This window comes from Eumetopias jubatus, unplaced genomic scaffold (genome assembly GCF_037043125.1).
Source record: "Eumetopias jubatus isolate StellerSeaLion01/CBP00866 unplaced genomic scaffold, mEumJub1_p1.0 scaffold_12, whole genome shotgun sequence".
Lineage (NCBI taxonomy): Eukaryota > Metazoa > Chordata > Mammalia > Carnivora > Otariidae > Eumetopias > Eumetopias jubatus.
Window position 1 is genome coordinate 29,817,638 of NW_028274818.1, and position 16,075 is coordinate 29,833,712.

Here is a 16,075-nt window from a genome sequence, read left to right on the forward strand (position 1 = left end):
GCCAGAAAGGCACACAACTTGATCATTGATTGAATCAAAAGCACATACTTTAAATAGAATATACTCTCCCCACCTGTGATTAGTACTTTATTTTACTCCATAGTGTCATTGTTTATATACTATACAAACTGCCTTAAGAAATTACTGGGGTACCTTGCAAGCTCAATTAGTGGAGCATGCCACCCTTGATCATGAGTTCGAGCTCCACGTCAGGTGTAGAGATTATTTTAAAAATAAATAAAAAATTTTTTAAAAAAAGAAATTACTTTGTGTGAACGGAAACATAGTTTCTTTGAGCCAACACCAAAAGATCACTTTCAGTTCTTCTACTCCATGGGGGGTTGAAAATAACAGAAAAGGGGGAAGTTGTCTGACACATGCAGATTCTGATTTTTATTTTGATAATTATCACTTTCATTTTCTGTGAAAGTATGAGAAGCACGATGTTTGCTACAAATTCTTAACCAGAGGCACACTGGATAATTTCTCTACTTTAAACATATCTAGTCGATTCAAATATAAGCATTTTAAGTAGCAGATTCTGGGTGTTAATATGGCTGATTACAGTGAAATTTCTCAGGATAGAGCCATGTGTTTATGTTATGCAATCCTAGTAATTCTTAGTGATGAAATTAAGCTTGTGTTTCTATCTTCAACAAGTCAAGCATCAGACCTTAAAAAGCAATCATTTGATGGGCTTAGATGAAATATATTTTGCCTATTATTTCTATTGCCTCAAAAAGTTTCCATAAAATTCATAATTATTAGGCAACAGAGAGCAGATATGCCCAGTTCCAGGCTGTTTTGTGTGAGAGAAGATGACAGAAAGGGCCTGGTGGCATTTGACAAATATCAACAGACATAATGCAAATTTTGTGGGTGGAATAGAACTTAAGAAATATTTGCCAGCCTGTGTTGATTCATTTTTCACAGTCCAGTTTAAACTGTGAGTCTCCCTTGAAATAGAAAATAATCTCCTGCAGTTAAACAAGAACTAAGTGTTCAGGGTATAAGTCCAGCTTCTCTCAGAAAATAAGTGATTTTGAAAGGGCCATTAGTTGGTCAATTAATTAATCAATTGATTAGTTTTTATGGAGCATCTATTTTTTTGCCTAGTTTTCTACTAAGTGTTGTGAAGATTACAAGACAAATGTAATGCATAATTTCTTAGTTATATTCATGTTACCTTTTGTGCCTCAATATGTGGGGAGGAGCCATTTGGGATCCATGGATCCGTAGGGGTATAAAAGGGCACTTTGTTAAGTGTTTTAATGTAAATGCTTCTCTTTCACTTTCTGGAGAATATCTGATTGAGAAGGACTAGATGCAACCCCTTTCATTTGTATGTTCCCCACTTCCTATTAGCCCAAGTGCTTGATACACCTGGAGGTCCTTTTTTTTTTTTAAAGACTTCTTTATTTGGGGCACCTGGGTGGCTCGGTCGGTTGAGCCACTGCCTTCAGCCGGTGTCATGATCCCGGGGGGGCCCGGGATGGAGCCTGGCATTGGGCTCCCTGCTCAGCGGGGAGCCTGCTTCCTCTCCCTCTGTCATTACCCACCCTCTACCCCACCCCTCTACCCCTGCCTCTGCTTGTTGTTCCTCGCTCTCTCTCTGTCAAGCAAATAAATAAAATATTTAAAAAATAAAAGACTTGTTTATCTATTTTAGAGAGAGAGCGCGCGCAAGCACGGACAGGAGGTGGCAGAGGGTGAGGAAGAGAGAGTTTTAAGCAGACTCAGCCCTGAGTGTGGCACCTGAAGCTGGCTGGGGGTGGGGGGGCGGGGGGTTGATCTCATCACCCTGAGATAACGAACTGAGTGGAAACCAAGAGGTGGGTACTTAGACTGTGCCACCCAGGTGCCCCCGGATTCCTTTTATGAAAAGTTTTCATTGAACACCAATTGGTCCAGATGGGCCACAGTTTGCAGGGCCTTTAGGCTGCTAGTTTGTCTCGTTCTCAAGGATGTTTGTGTGTTTTTGTCTGATAGCTCTACCATAAGGGATAGAAAATTCACAAAAGGCTTGTCAACCATGCAGATCTTCTGGTAGCATAGATCCTATTGGGGTGCATGGTTATCTTTGGGAGGCAAAGGTGGGGGCTCAAGCCATAGAACAGGTTTGGACTGGGTGGCCCTTTCTCCTGAGCACTGAATTCACTTCTAAGAGCACCGCAGGAGTCTATCTCTATGGGGACTATTTTTAAATATTCCCAGTGTATTGGGACGGATGGAGAGGCTGACTCAACAAATACAGAATCTACCACACTTTGGATTATAGTTCCCATGGGATATAAAAGGGCTATGTCTGGAACCTTCGTATTCTGTGCAGTTTCAGGGTTCTCACACAGCCTCTAATCACCTACGTATTTAAGGCATCATTATTTTTTTAACACAGTGGATTTATGAAATTCACAAATAGCAATTAAGTTCAGATTCCTCTTTAAAAAAATTCTTAGGCTGCAGCTTGACTTACCTCAGTTTTATCTGACCTATAATTATTCCATATATTAGATGGTCTCAATCACTAATTCCCAAAGTGTAACCCTAGAAATAAAAGTTCCGCAGCCTATTAATAAGCCTTGTTTGGAAAAGGGTTATGCAAATAAATTTGAGAAATGCCGGGCTAAGCCAAGTTCAGCAGGTTTCTTGATGGTAAGACTTAATGTGATTTGTAAACCTTGGATGGGAAGACTGTGAGGCCTTCCCCAAATGTACTGGTCAACTTTCTTTCCAGGGAGGATCTCGTAGGACCTGTGTTCTAAGAACTACACTTTGGGAAGCACTTGTCTGTAGATTTGTTCCTGTTTGAAAACACTTTATCCGAGGAAAAGTGGACAAGTTTTATGAAGGAAAAGTAGACATAGGGAAGACAGAAGACTACCAAAGGGTTTATTTTGGAGATTTTTTTTTTTAATAACTTAAGACCAAAAAGGCAACAGAGAGGTCTATGGTAGTGAATGACCACTTTATAAGAAAATACATTTTACAATAATTTTTTTAAAAGTGCATTGAGGATTACAAATTGGTGAAAATATAAAGAGGCTGCTAAAATAATACCATTCTCAGGCACAATTTAGTGTAAGGATCTCATTAAGATTCATGTTCTGAAAACGTTTCATTTCTAAAATAGGCTTGGGCCTTTTATGTATAATTTAACAAGGGAAACCATAACAACAATAATGTATGGATAGGAAGAGTTTATCCTCTTGAACGAACAAATTAGGTCATCGTCAAGCAGTTTTATCTAATGGGAATCCCCGCGAGGTACTTTCATAGTGAGAAATGGCTCTTCTCCTGTTAGAAAAGAATGCTGAAAAGAACATTCCCCTCCGTTTCGCACAAGACCCGGCGTGTGCCACAAGAATTGTCAATGTATTAACCACTCTCACCCCCCCCACTGGTGTTGGCATGCATCATCCAATCCAGTTGTCTACCAGCGGGGAGCCCTTGTTCGAAGCAAGGCCGGATCTACAACCTCTCCACTCTGCACCCGGGGCTAGATCTGAGCGTTTGAAGAAAACAGAGCCGCTTCTCACTTGCTGTCTGCCCTGCGGTTGCAGCTGGATAAGTCTAGGAGACGTCCAGCAGATCTCTGATTTGGGGCTTTTTAATAAGCGTCCATAATAAGATCATCGATCAAAAAGCAAGAACACTAAGTATGCCTAAATGTAGGAATTCTTTCTGATGAGGGTAATAATACAAAGGAAACCGAAGTTCTAATTTTGACTCCTCATGGGTGATGGGCGTCTGGTCTTAACATCTGCCCGGGGCGGGAGACCCACCTCAAACACCTCTCTCTTTCTCAGCAAGCCTGGGTCTGAAACAGGAGCGGGGGATTTGTTGGTGATGGGTTTCTAGAGCACCAGAGGAGGGAAATCCAGAACTTCCTTTGGAGAGATCGTGACCTTTCTAACAGGTACCATCATCAGGATAGTAATTCTTGAAATGTGTAAATAAAAGTCGCGTTAAAAATAGCAGTGCCGGCAGGCCAGTGTACCTAATGGATTGCTGCAGTCTGAATGCGATTCTTCCCAGGCCACAGCGTGCCAGATAAGCATCTGCTCGTTTTCGGTTTTCCTTTTGCAAGAGCTCGCCCCCCAGGGGGAGCTAAGCGGCCCAGCGGAGCCGGCGGGGCGCGGCGGCTCCGGGACTCCCTCCAGGGCCCGCGCCGCGTGGACTGTGCAGCCGGGAGAGCGCGGGGCTGCGTGGGCCCCGGAACCTCGGCGCGGAGTGGTTTCATCTAATATTAATCGTTTTAACCTCTGGTGGTTTAAGTGGTTTTATTGGCAGGAAGATGCAGGCAGCAGCGCATTAGCGGCGAAGGCTTCGGATTGCGCTCACAGGGGAAACAATGGGCTGGAATTTGAGAAAACAAACCCAAGATGTTAATTAGCCGCTAAGGCACTCCGGGCATTTTGCAAATATTAACATAGCCTACTTGTAAACTCCCGAGGGCTGCGACTTCGTTATTTGTTTGGCACGCTTTTTATTTATAATGCATTGTGGTGTCATTTCGAGTTGTAAATAATTTCTCGAGAAAGTGGGGAAAAGGGTGATCAATAGAGAGAAAGGAAATTCTTTTTCCTCCATCTCACTGTGTTCTTCTGCATTTTTGCAGACTTCCATGGATCTCAGAGAAAACCGTCTATTCTAAAGAGGAACAAGGTTGATCCACCGTAAGTGATAAGTAAAATGGCACAGACTAACAGAGGGAAGGGCTGAGGGTTGTTCTTGACTGTTTATTGCGTTGTAGGCAACTGCGTTCTTTATTCTGTTTCATCCTTTCCACCACCTGGTGAGGTAGGGGGTGTTCGCACCGCCCTGCAGGTGAGCAAGGGTCAAGAGTTCTTCCCCCCCCCCCCCCCCGCCGGCTGACTGCAGAGGGGCCGTCAGACTCAGTCTCTCTGGCGGGGACCTCGGGGGAGCCTGTGGCCGTCGGTGCCCTGAAGCATGGATTCGGAGCATCAGCAGCCTGCCTTTGAAACCTTGGGCTGCGTAACTTTGAGCGGGTTATTTGACCTGGCTCAGTTTCCGTTTATACCTAGCTCCTGGGTTTGCTGGAAGACTTAAGGCCGCTCACCCAGAGCCAGGCAGGAGCGGAGGCTCAAGGAGTAGAAGGAATGCCTGACTTCTTTATCTCTCAGTGGGTGGTGACTTCTGCCCCACAGCCTGCAAATAGGCTGTAAAAACTGTGCAGTAAACAGGTAGTTGAATTAGTCGCTGAGTTTGGATCGGGGAAAAGGTTCAAATCCTGGCTCTGCCCTGCTGATTGTGTGACCCTAGGCCAGTTAATTAACTGCGGGTGCCTCAGTTTCCTCCTGTGTAAAGTGAAGGTAATAGGGCGGCTATGAGAATGAAGGGGCATGCCTGGGAAGCCCATTACGTGGAGATATAGCACCTCCTGAGGGCAAAGTCATTGTTATTATTTCCTTCAGATATCAAAACGGAGCATTTTCTCTTCCGGATTCATATGCTGATGTTTCCAGAAGAGAACTGTTGGATTTCTGTCTTACTATTCTGCTGTTCACACCTCAATTTCTTTTCCCATTGACACTATTTCACATTTTTTTCTTACTGGGTTCCAGATGTTGTTCCATAATGTCCTTTTGCCTCTTTCTAGGCTGAGGGAGACACTGGACGGCTGACTCCTATTGCATTCACACACCATTATAGTGAGCCAGGTGCTGTGGGTGTGTGTTGGGGTGGTGGGGGTGGGGAAGTGCAGGGATCCAGACACCATAAAGAAGCTGTGCCTGTCCTCAAGGAACTCCAAAAGAAAGATGGAAAGACAGGGAATGAGTATTAAAAATCCAAGGCAGGGGGCACCTGGGTAGCTCAGCGGGTTAAGTCTCCTACCTTTTTTTGTGTGTGTGTCAGAGATAGAGCGAGAGAGAGAGCACAAGCAGGGGGGAGCGGCAGGCAGAGGGAGAACCAGGCTCCCCGTGGCACAAGGAGTGGGATGCGGGACTTGATCCCAGGCCCCTGGGATCATGACCTGAGCCAAAGGCAGATTTAACCAACTGAGCCACCCCAGCATCTCTAAGCCTCCTACTCTTGATTTCTGCGCAGGTCATGATCTTAGGGCTGTGAGATCAAGCCCTGCCTCTCGGATCTGTGCTGCTTTTAAGATTCTCTTTCCCTTTCTCTCTACCCCTACCCTCTAAAAAATAAAGACAATTTAAAAAGAAGAAGAAGAAGAAAAGAAAAGAAATCCAAGGCAGAATGAGGTGAATGCAGGTGAGGAGCTGGTCAGGTAGGCTGTGGTAGGAGGTGTCAGAAATGTGGTGGGATCTGAGATGGGTAGAATCCCTGGAAGGATGGATTGGAGACAGAGAGAGCTGAGACAGAAGGGAGCAGCAGCCTGAGCAAAACTGTGGCGGTGGCGGGGGGGGGGGGGGGGGGGGGCCGCGGACAGCAAAAGGAGGGTTTGGGAAGTACGTTTTCCTTTCCAAGATGGTTTAAGGGAGCAGTAAAGGATGGAGCCAGGGCTGATGCTGAATGAAGGGAACCGGTGGAAGGGCCATGAGCAGGGTGAGGTTTCCCAGTGTCGGATGAGGGTGAAGAGCAGTTTTATTAATGTTTGGTAACGTGTGAGAGGTGAAACATAAGGAGACTGTGGCTGCCTGGGCTCAGGGTGGAGACTGATGTTCCAAAGGGCACCCAGGGGGCTGCCGGGATGCTGCTCCCCCTGGGCTGTGGCTGAGTGGGGTGACGATAAAGGAATGGGGCAGGGAGAAAGTGTTTGCATTGCTTTTGGCCTTCCTGTGCCCTGGAACCTATTTTCTCAGAGAAACGGTATTAGACAATGTGTCCAGGTTCTAAAGTGAACTCATAAAGCCCATTTAATCCACAATGTTTCACATCATATCATAGTACACAAAGCCTGTTAATCCACAGTGTGTTATAGCATACCACAGTACAACTGGTATGTTTTACCAAGACCGTGTCTTAGAATTTAATGTCTGTGGGAAAATTCATTGCAAATTCCAAGTAATGGGCTAGGAGCATGATGGTCAGCTGGGGACTCTCTGATATGAAACAGTTACACTGTGTGCCCAGGGAATGTTTACCTGGGGAACACCTGTTCTGTTGCAAACCAACATTGGGGTTGGCAAATGAGAAAAGAAATTTCTTTCTAGTAGCTTATGTTCTATGCTTTTTATGGTTTAGAATTTAAAAGACACAGCAAATATTATTCTTGTGTTACATTTGCAGATAATAAATTTTTATCCTTATAACTGAGGAGAGAATATACTTCATTGACAGCATTTGTTGTCAATGGTAGTTTTTGATCATTGGCCTATTAAACTGGTCCTGGGACGTTTTTCCTGTCCTGGGATTTTAGAATCAATGACTAGTACGGTTATGAGAGGTCACTCTTAGACATCTGTCTGGATAAAAACTACAAAGAGCTCAATCCTGGAGTATTTTAAAAAGTGAATCCTTTTGAATAGATATGACATGTTATTTCTTATATTATTGTCACCTTTGCCAATGTCATTATAATCAGCAGTAACATCATGCCATTTATTAAATGCTTACTGTATGCCCAGGACACCCTTTGAGAACCTCTACCTTAAAGCACCTATTACCATTTTGCAGCAAAAACTAGTTTTTGCCAAACAATGCCCCGGAGAACTGCATTAGCCATCATCTAAGATTTTTTTTTTTTTTTGGTCAATCAACAAACATGGACCAAATACTGTGCCAGACACTGGGAAATCAGTTCTGATTAAAATGAATCTCTGTTGTCCTAGAACTTAAAGTTGGAAAGGTACACAATTAAGCTAATAATTACATAAATCATTCCAGGTACATGAAGTGCTATGTAGGGGTAGTGCAGAGTATTGAAGCATATGGGAGCGGATCTGTTCTCAGGGGAGAGTGGTCAAGGAGGGTTTTTACAGACAAGATGGACAAGACAGAGAGGCAGGAGTCAACCAAGTAAAAAGAAGGATCATGAGCCCACAGAGGGAGTTGAGTGTATGGAGGTTGAGGGGTGGGTGAGAGTGTGGTGTTTGAGGAACTGAGAGGGGTCAGATACAGTTGGACGTGAGAAATTGACCGAGAAGCTGCTGGAGATGAGGCTGGAGAGAGGATAGGAGTAAGGCTTTCTGAAGGAGCTGGATCGCAATGCTGAGGGCATGGGGAAGTCACTGAAAATTTTGGAGCCAAGAATAATCAGATTTGTATTGTCTGATCAGATTTGTATTGTAAAAATTGTCACTTTGCCAGTGGAGACTGTACTGGAGGGGTCAAGAATAAAGGGGACGAGGTAGACGTGTCCAGGTGAGATATAAAGGGATCTGGATTAGGGTGGTGACGCTGGGATCAGAAGGAACTAAGATTTACCACGTACCATGTTACACCAATTCTGACATGTGTACGTGTCATATTTTCATCTCTGAAATTGTGATAAGGCTTAGATTTGGTGGAGGTTTTGTTTCTTAGAGGCACACAAGACAGTGATGCATCCAGTAACCTATGGCCTCTGATGTTAGATGAAATATGGTGCGCAGGAGGTCAAACCTGCTGGCCTTGGTGGTGCGGTGCTCACGGGGCCAGGGGCCTGAGCAGCCAGTTGAATGGTGGGGTTGCAGTTCCAGCAGAGAAAAGGCTTTATGAGAACAGTTTTATTCTTCCGATTTTTTTTTTAATATGGCAAAATCCAAGTGAGAAAAACCATTGGTTAATATATACCAGGAGACGAGGTGCCGATTTTAAAGACTGTGAAGTAGTCTATCTAGGTTTTAATTGTCGATATGAATTGTTGATATTAAATTGCTTTTATTCATTTTATTAAATGTTGTTTTACTAATTGCTGATGCTAAACTGGTTTCTCATATAGATGCATTTCCCAGTTTGATTGCTCTTGATCTCCCTTTAAGGCAGTATATTTACATTTCCTGCTGTGTTAGCATTCCTTTCTATCAGTTTTACTATCTGTCTCTTGAGGATTCAGTAACTTTAATTTGTGCATGATAGACCACGTGGTGATACCAAGTATTTGTTGTGTTGGTGTCTTTATGGCTCAGTTGTTCTGGAATGTCCTTTCACTGCCTATTAGCAAAGCAACCACATTCAATATAACTGTCGTCAGGAATAAGGAGTCACTGCAGGTAAATATTGAAAAGATTTAGCTGTCTTCCAGTTTATCTTGGAGGACATTTTTAGCTGAAGAATAACAGGCTTACAGGTAATAGTTGTTAGTAACCTGACTAAAGAGTTTAGAAATTCTGGAAGTTCTGTCCTAGACTTGCCTATGGCAAAATTTGAAACATTGATGGCTAATGTGTTCTCTTCTCTCTCTGTCTTGCATATGAACCTGATAATGGTTTAGAAGCATTATACTGTACCTCTGACCAAACAATTTTAATTTAAGGGTTAGAAATTAAATTTCTGATGTTGTTGTTTTGAAGATGATCATGTTTATTTACTTTTTAAATGCATGCAGCATTTAGAACAATTTCCAAGTGCTTTCCTTTGCTGTGGGGTTGGCCTGACAGCAGACCTTGGAGGTGAATCTATAACTAGTGCGGGCATTTGTTAAAGTAGATTCTTCTGATCTGTGACTCCTGTTTTGGGAAGATTATCAGATGAGTCTCCTACAGTGTCATTTCCCTGTGGGTCCTGGAACTTTGGAACTGCAGCTGCATGTTCCCTGGTCTTATCCTGCTTGCGGAGGGGGGCAGAGCAATCCCTGGAAAAGGGTAGAGCAAGGGGAGCTATACCTGGAGGTCCAGCTGAGTGAACAGAGTTCATTTGTCTCGCTTGGCTGGAAATACAGTTTTGAGTGGTGTCTGATTTAGCTAGTTCAGGTCTACAGTTGAGACTCTCTAGCTGCTGGAGGAGAGAAACCTTTTTTTAAGAGGTAGGGAGGGACAGAGGGAGAGGGAGAGAATCTTTAAATGCTTAGCATGGGGCCTGACATGGGGCTCGATCTCATCATGATCCTGAGATCATGACCTGAGCCAAAATCAAGAGTACTGAAACAACTGAGCCACCCAGGTACCCTGAGAAACCAGGAATATTACAAAGTAAAACAGTATGAACTTCTGATAGTGGTGAGAGCATGGAATATGCCTCCTCTGATATGGCTCTTTTGCCGTGGCTATCAATAATAATTTAGCAAATCCTGTCTTTGTTTATATGCACACTAGTATATGTTCTTAAGGGGAATAACCAAGATTAATTTATTTAGAATGCAAGGAGTCATTTTATAAGCTGGATGATAATGTTTATCTCATGAAACACAAGGAAGGCCGATCAGATCAGTCCCTAGATGCACCGGAAGGGATTACAACATCGCATTGCATGTCCGTTTTTTATCTATAGCTTTAAAACAGAATAGTATTGCCTGAGCAATTTCATGTTCTATGATAGGCAGAATACCTAGAGAATAAGGCTTCCTGTGGTTTCTTTTTTTAAATTTTTTTTTATTTTTTAAGATTTTATTTATTTATTTGACAGAGACAGAGAGAGCGAGAGCAGGAACACAAGCAGGGGGAGTGGGAGAGGGAGAAGCAGGCTCCCCACCTAGCAGGGAGCCCGACGACCTGAGGCTTGATCCCAGGACCCTGGGATCATGACCTGAGCTGAAGGCAGCCGCTTAATCACTGAGCCACCCAGGCGTCCCTTCCTGTGATTTCTACTCTGGCACTTGCTTTAGGATCTAGAAGAATGGGAGCTATTGGCCTCTGGTACATTATCAAGCTTTCTGATTGTGAACATTAATAATAAACATCTTAGATTTTTATTAGATAATTTAAAAATACATAAGTACTTGAATACTGAATCTTAGCTGTTTCTTGAGAATACTTGTCTCATTGTTGGTGATTCATGTTTATTATTAACTAAGTAATAAAAAATTAAAAGCATTTTATAATAATGAATAAATTATTTTTAATGAATGTATAAAAGGGATTGATGTTTTCAGTAGACAAAGAATAATGGCTTGATATGGTGTGCAGGTGGGAAAAAATGGTCACAGGATGAATGAAGCTAGGCTGCCACGGGTTCTCTTCTATTTCTGATGAGGGTTTCTTGGTGCCATTATCAAAGTGACCCTCTTCTCTTCTTGCCTTCCTTTCTAAAGGGCCCAGTGCAAGTACTACTTTCTCTCCAAAACCTCTTATGCCTTCAACCCACTGAGATTGCCCTCCTTTGAATTCAGGTAGTATGTGGTGTGTATAATATACTCTCTTAAAATTATTTATATTGTTTCTTTATTTTTAATGCTCATGAGGACAATGATTTTTTTCTTACTTCTCTATTTCCCATAGTGCTGTGTTCTTTAAATAGAGGAGATGAACAATGCATGTTGTTTGAATTCATTCATTGGATTTATCCTATTTAGGAATTGGACTTGGAACATATCTAATTTCCTCTCTCTTGGGAAAATAGTAAGTTTCCCATTCCATTATTACATTAAAAATTTATGATTTTAAATGTATATGGTATATACCATCATAAATTTACTTTGTTAAAATAAGGGATTGAGAAACAACATGGTATAATGAAAAATACTAGTATTTCTAAATTTAAGTTGACTATTCAGTAACTGGGTAGCCATTCTCTGCTTTAAATTTTCTTAGCTAGAAAATACGAACTTTTAAGAGCTTAAAACTATGTTTGTCTTATGGACAAGAGCTTTGCTATGGAATTTTACTTTTATATAAAAAAATATGCCCCTTCCCTCTCTGTGCTCCCGTAAGTTGTGGCTATGTAATTGCCCTCTAGCCAATGGAATGTAAACAGAAATTTGATTAAAAAAAAAAAGACATCTCTTCCCTTGGTTTTGTTCCTTCCTTCATCCTGCTGCTTGGAGCATTGAGGATATAGGCCACATCCTAGGCTGCAGAGTGGGGAATTTGAAGGAGCCTGGGTCGTGAGGACTTCATGGAGTCAAGTTGCCCTACCAGCCTTGGACTACCCATGAAAAAGAAGTCAACTTGTCTTAAGTCACTATTTTGTGCCTCTGTTGCTCACAACCTAACCAAAACCTTGTTCATACTCCATGACTACTCATTTATTCATTTTTTACTTTCACTAGACTCTGAGCTCCTTGAAGGAAGGCACTATACCTTACTCCTGTTTGAATTCCTAGCACCTAGCACAATGATTTGACTTATAGTGGAGTACTCCATAAATGGTTATTGAATGAATGCATGAAAAAGCAAGTGGGTTATTACTTGCAGTGGCAGCTAAGTCTCTTAAAGTTTGTTCTGGAAAGTTAAGGTCAGTGTCTTAGCCAACTGTTCTTCATCCAGGTTCCCAGAATGAAGATCGTACATGGAGCAAAACTGAAGATGACATGCATATAACGAGAGAAAAAAAATAAGCCTTTGTTTTTTTTTTTTTTTTAAGCAAACCATTATGCACTTGGACAATTAGAATTGCAATTCAGAAGACACAGATTCGGATAGAAGTCTGAATTAGATTCCCTAAAAAATCAGTCTTTGTTGTTGTAAGCCATTAGGATTTTTGAAATTGTTTGTTACTGTAACACAACAGAGTGAAAAGCTGGCTGATGTTGTGGGCTTCATATTTGAGAAAATATGAGACTGGAAGGATGAGTGAGAGTTTGCCTGCCTGGAGGAAGCTGGTGGCTTGGGACATTCGAGGCAAAAAGAAGACCCCCTTGAGGGATACATTTTCTCAGCACACCGAATTCTGTAATATCAAGATCTAGTTCCCAAATCCCCTGCTTGTTCCATGGATTTTGAATTGGAAGTACTCGAGAATTTTCATCTGTGTCCTCTTCTCCCAAAGTTTGCAGCCCACATATGTTAGATGTGAAAGAGACAGGAGGTACTGAGGGGAGGGGAGCCAAGAGGTACTGAGTACCCACCTGCCAGTCTTGGTGCTGAAAGCATTTTACTTCCCACCGTCATTTGCCTCTCTTGGGCTCTGAATGAAACTTCCATGTCATCACTCTTCTGTTTCACCAGAAAAATGTAAAACTTTAGCTCCTCCTACCTTAGTAAGTAGGGAAGCTCTTTACCATTTGACTCTATAAGTGATTTTTGGGCGGGTTCCTCATTTTGCACTACATAAATCGGATCGCATTTTACTGGCTACTGAACCAGTAACAAACAACTCAGAATGTTTTTGGTGATAAAAGTTCCAGTTATAAAACAAACTGTGAAAATAGTTCCCTGGATCTTGGACAATGAGACTCAACTGAGAGGCTATAGGAAACAGATAAACCCCCCAGGAGTCTGGAAGGAATCTTTTTTGAGCCTAATGCGGGGCTTGAACTCATGACCCTGAGATCAAGACCTCAGTTGAGGTCAAGAGTTGGACACTTAAATGACTGAGTCACCCAGTCACCCCAGGAAAGAATCTTCAAAAAAGTCACATCTTGTGTTTTTTCCCAAATTATTTCAGTGCCATATGCACATTGTAGAAAACCTGGAAAGAGATATAAAAGTATACTTTATTAAAAATTGTTTTCCCTCCAGGATTATATATATCATATATATACAGCTTTTAGTTCCCCTTTGGAAGATATATTTTCTCTGATTTTTAAAAGGTAAATGCTTGGGGCACCTGGGTGGCCCAGTCGGTCAAGCGTCTGACTCTTGATTTCGGCTCAGGTCACGATCTCAGGGTCATGAGATGGAGCCCCACATAGGGGGCTCCACAGTCAGCATGGAGTCTGCTTGAGATTCTCTCCCTCTCTCTCTGTCCCTCCCCCTGCTTGCTCTCTCTCTCTCTCTCTCTCCCTAAAAAAAGAAAACAAATATGGCAAGTATTTGCCTGTTTTTTCTTTCTTTTTTTTTAAAGATTTCATTTATTTATTTGTCAAAGAGAGAGAGAGAAAGAGAGCACAAGATGGGGAGTGGCAGGCAGAGGGAGAAGCAGACTCTCCGCTGAGCAAGGAGCCCAATGCGGGCACTCGATTCCAGGATCCCGGGATCATGACCTGAGATGAAGGCAGACGCTTAATTGACTGAACCACCCAGGCGTCCCTGGTTTTTCTTTTTTGGCACCCAGAAATTTAAAACTTTTATTTATTTATTTATTTTTAAAGAATTTATTTATTTATTTGCAAGAGAGAGAATGAGAGATAGAGAGCACGAGAGGGAAGAGGGTCAGAGGGAGAAGCAGACTCCCCGCTGAGCAGGGAGCCCGATGCGGGACTCGATCCCGGGACTCCAGGATCATGACCTGAGCCGAAGGCAGTCGCTTAACCAACTGAGCCACCCAGGCGCCCTAAAACTTTTATTATAATCAGTTAATTTCCTTTGTGATTTTTAGGTTTAGAAAGGATTCCCCATCTGAGATTAGATAAATTTTCATGCACATTCTTCTCTAAAAATTTTGTTTCATTTTAAAATTTCCTTTTATTTTTACATCTAACTATTTAATTTCTTTATTCGGGTGTGCAGTGAGAGCTACCTAGATTTCTTTCCTGGCATAGAGCGGGTGCCCACTCCATCCTGTGCCAGAACGAATGAGTCAGATAAGGATGCGTTTCCCAGTGAGGGCATTTTGGAAATCTGTAGGGGCATTCTTTGGTTGTCACGGTGATGGGGGCAGGCACTGCTGGCATTTAGTGGGCAAGGACTGGGGATACATCTTGGCCTTTGTGGGACAGTTCCAGAGTCTACTGTACTTTTGAACACCCCACTGAATTGAATACATTATAAATACAAACCAGTAGTACTATAGTACATAATAACACTAAAAAGTCACAAAATTACAAGAATGGCCCATAATATAGTATCATGTTATTACGGAGAGGGACGCTTAAATGAAATAAAGACATTTTCTTCTTTTCCTCCCTCAACTTTATTGAGGTATAATTGACAAATACAATCTTGAAATCTTTAAAGTGTACAGTGTGGCGATTTGATATACATTCCCCCCATCGAGCCAATGAACACATTCATCACCCTCACGTATTTACTTTTTGTGTGTGAATAAAGACGTTTTCTTAATGTCGTTGAATAATATAATGTGTGCATCCTGCCTAGTTCAATGTAGTCTAGCGTTTCTAACTGCATCCTTAGTTGAGAGAGTTTTTTTTTATAAGCTAGGCAACTGACTGCAAATGTGCAACAGAGAATTGTGATTCCTTTAAACATTCTTTTCTTTTTTTAAGAAAGATTTTATTTTGTTTATTTGACAGAGAGAGACAGCAAGAGAGGGAACACAACAAGGGTGAGGGGCAGAGGGAGAAACAGGCTCTCTGCTGAGCAGGGAGACTGATGCGGAGCTCTATCCCAGGACTCCAGGATCATGACATGAGCTGACGACAGATGCTTAACCAACTGAGCCACCCAGGCGCCCTTTGTCTCTCTTTCTCTTAGCAAAGCAAGTAAGTTTTGTCTGTTACCATTTATTCAAACACTAGATTTTATTCTAGTGTCATTTATATCTCTGCTTCTTCACCCTCCCGTGCTTCTCGTATGGATTGGCTTCTTATGCTCTCTTTCTCTCTCTCTCTCTTTTTTTAATTAAGCTCTATACCCAACGTGGGGCTTGAACTCATAATCCTGAGATCAAGGGTCACAGCTCTACCAACTGAGCAAGCCAGGTGCCCCTTCTTGTATTCTCTTAAATCCAAACTTACTAAGTTTATATAGGGGCAAGCATCTGACTCATTATGTCTTCTAATGTAGTTGTGCTGCTCAGCATTTTAATGTTAAAAATGTATTTTATTTTGTTATAAACCCTTTATGATACAATTGGAACAGTGTATATTTTTCTGAAATTATGTGTATAGGTTGGTTATTTTTTTTTTAAGATTTTATTTATTTATTTGACAGAGAGAGACACAGCGAGAGAGGGAACACAAGCAGGGGGAGTGGGAAAGGGAGAAGCAGGCTTCCCACCGAGCAGGGAGCCCGATGCGGGGCTCGATCCCAGGACCCTGGGATCATGACCTGAGCCGAAGGCAGATGCTTAACGGCTGAGCCACCCAGGTGCCCCTAGGTTGGTTATTTTATCTGTAAGTTATATTTTAGGATGGTATGGAGGCCTAAAATTCTTTGTTATCTTAAGAGATTAGGTTTGAAATGGTTGGGATCACTGGGGAAATAACAAACAGATTTTTTGATAAGTGCAT

At 42.2% G+C, this 16,075-nt stretch overlaps 1 long non-coding RNA gene across 3 annotated transcripts; it reads left to right on the forward strand.

The window, feature by feature from the left end:
• Nucleotides 1-4,230: 4,230 nt before the first annotated feature.
• Nucleotides 4,231-15,507, forward strand: LOC114221983 (uncharacterized). Of its 3 annotated transcripts, none has more exons than XR_015766440.1 (4): nucleotides 4,231-4,676; nucleotides 11,096-11,173; nucleotides 11,283-11,402; nucleotides 15,137-15,507. It is a non-coding gene; the product is annotated as an uncharacterized LOC114221983 (long non-coding RNA). The 3 variants fall into 3 exon arrangements; XR_003611849.1 differs by lacking the exon at nucleotides 15,137-15,507 and adding an exon at nucleotides 12,270-12,363; XR_003611850.1 differs by lacking the exons at nucleotides 4,231-4,676; nucleotides 15,137-15,507 and adding exons at nucleotides 5,635-5,681; nucleotides 12,270-12,363.
• The last annotated feature ends 568 nt before the right edge of the window (nucleotides 15,508-16,075 follow it).